Genomic DNA, 3,034 nt, shown 5'->3' with positions numbered 1-3,034 from the left:
CGTCCATTAACTGACAACATCCCGTACCAATAGGAAAACCGAACTGAGGAGAGGATGAAAGAGTTAGCCAATAGACGTGGAACCGGGGGGCTGGCCTAATCGGTCAGCATGTTAGGTTGTAGGCAGTTGCTGGCCTGGCGGGCCTCCGCATCAGATTCACTGTCGGGAATTGTAGTTTTCCTCCCTATTGGTCGCTGTGGCAACCCGGCAGAAAAGAACCACAACTCCCAGCATGCAGCGCGCTTAGACATCTGGCCCACGTCAGTGACGATAAGAGGCTACCGGTCCAGTAATGGTTTCCGTTTAGTTCAGTGACCGTCGAATGGAACCATTGAGAATAGAGCAATGTTAATGTGCTGAAGCTTGAAATAACGCTGGTAACGTAGAATGGTAACAGCACAGGAGATTATTCGACCAGTCATGCCTGTGCTGAAGAATGTCTTCAGAAGGAGTAATTCACCCAGTGCCACTCCCCAGCCTGTTCTGTGTCGCCATACAATTTTAAAATAATGATCTAGTTCCCTTTCAAAAACCCTAGTTGACTCTGACATTTGGATTGCTATTATTTTCATTCGTGCATTGAAGGCTCTTTCTCACAATCCTACCGCACTTGCTCCAAAACTCTTTATTACCCCTGACTTTTACCATATTTATATTTCGATGTGATGTACCACTATATTATTACCACTAAAATGAAGTGCTTTGATTCCAGTGCTGACAAACTTTAAAAACAGAATAGTCACAGGAAAGAAGAGACTTTTTTTATACTGGTTGTACAAGATCACTTGTTTCAATCCACTTTTACCCCATTGCACTGCAATAGTTGTCTCCAGATAATTTCCAGTTCCTTTTTGAAGGCCAAGATTGAACCTGCTTCCACCACAATCTCAGACGGGTGCATTCCAGATCCGAATAACTTAATATCAACATTTTCCTCATGTTGACTTTAATTGTTTTGCTTTTCACATTGAGCTGATTTTTAACTGATCTGATGCATACCATTCTCCATCTGCTCATAAATTTTCACACAAGCAAATTTATTCTCAACCTTCTACAAGAGGAACAGCCCCACATTTTCCAATCTCAGGAATGCTAGGTCTCTCAGCTCTGAAGTTAATCTTGGAAATCTTTCCTGCACCTTTGAATGTATTCACGTTCTTTACGAGGTGTGATTCACATTCTTTTCGAGGTGTGGTCCACGTGATTGATTCCAGTATTCCTGTTGATGCTGATTTATGAAAGTTCAACATAACTTTCTTGTTTACATACTCAAACATGGTATTTATAAAGAGCCTTTTCAGCTCTTTCTCTACCTACCCGTCACCTTTGTCAATTTGTACCCATACAACCATAGGTCCTCCTCCTGCACCTCTTTAGTATCCTTTTTTGTATTGCCACTTTCATTCTTCCTCCCAAAATTAATCATTTCACACTGCTTCACATTAAATGTAATCTACCACGTGTCTATCAATTTAACTAAAATGCCTAAGTTCTCTTCAAAAGAACATAGCTTCCTCACAATGCTTTCAAGTTTTGTCCAACCATAAATTTTCATATAGATTAAAAAGTGGTTCTAATATTAATCTCTCATTAATCCCACTACTTAGATATTCTTCTGGTCCAAAAAATTTTGCCATTGCTGTGTTTCCTGTCACTTAGCCAATTTTGTATTTGAATTGAATTGAATTTATTGTCACACGTACCAAGGCACAGTGAAAAGCTTTGTCTTGCGAGCAATACAGACAGATTGCATACGTAAATAGCCTAGATAAATAAATAATAGGTAAACAGTGGCAAAAACCAAAACACAGGTACTGGCAAATGCTAAGAGTTTGTAAGTCCATTCAGTATTCTAACAATAGTAGGGTAGAAACTGTTTTGAAACTCGCTGGTGCGTGTTCAGGCTTCTGTACCTTCTCCCCAGTGGTAGAGGTTGTAGAAAAGCATTGTCAGGGTGGTATGGATCTTTGAGAATGCTGGCAGTCTTTCCTTGACAGACAGCCATGTAGATGGATTCTATAGATGGGAGATTGGCCTTTGTGATTATCCAGGCCGAGTTCACCACTCTCTGTAACCGTCTCTGATCTTGAATGGTACAGTTGCCATATCAGGTCGTGATACAACGAGACGGAATATTCTCGATGGTACATCTATGAACGTTGGCAAGGGTATTCACCATCATGCCAAATTTTCTCAGCTGCCTGAGGAAGAGGGCCTTTGTAACCAGTGCGTCCACATGAAGAGTCTAAGAAAGGTTGTTGTTGATGACCACTCCCAGGAGCTTGACACTCTCCACTCATTCTACCTCTCTGCTATTAATGTGTAGGGGGGCATGAGTAACATCCCACCAAAAGTCAAGAATGAGTTTCTTAGTTTTGCCAGTATTGAGAGCTAGGTTGTTCTCAATGCACCATTTTTCAATGTCTTCCACATCCCGTCAGTAGTCTGTTTCATTGCCATCTGAGATTCGACCGACTATAGTGGTGTCATCAGCAAAACATGTCTGGTATTTGGCGATGCAGTCAAGGGTATACAGTGAGTACAGTAGGGCGCTCAGTATGCACCCCTGGGGGGACTCCAGTGTTGACTGTTAGGATGAAATATTGTCCCCAATCTTCACTGATTGTGGCCTGTGGGTCAGGAAACTGAGGATCCAGTTGCAGAGAGTAGGGCTTAGTCCAAGATCACTAAGTTTAGTAATCAGTTTCGAGGGGATAATAGTGTTGAAGGCTGAAGTGTAGTCAATGAGTAGGATTCTTACATAGTTGTTCTTGGTGTCAAGATGTTCTTGGAAGGAGTGAAGGGCAAATGATATGGCATCTGACGTGGATCTGTTGGTCAGGTAGGCCAATTGGAGTGGGTCAAGAGTAGTGGTGAAGCTGGAGTTGACTAATGCCATTTCCCTCCCCTCCCCTATCAGCGTTCCGAAAAGACCACTCCCTCCGTGACTCCCTCGTCAGGTCCACACCCCCCACCAACCCAACCTCCACTCCCGGCATCTTCCCCTGCAACCGCAAGAAATGCAAAACTTGCG

Source organism: Chiloscyllium plagiosum, chromosome 27, assembly GCF_004010195.1.
Source record: "Chiloscyllium plagiosum isolate BGI_BamShark_2017 chromosome 27, ASM401019v2, whole genome shotgun sequence".
Taxonomy (NCBI): domain Eukaryota; kingdom Metazoa; phylum Chordata; class Chondrichthyes; order Orectolobiformes; family Hemiscylliidae; genus Chiloscyllium; species Chiloscyllium plagiosum.
This window is presented reverse-complemented; position numbering follows the sequence as displayed.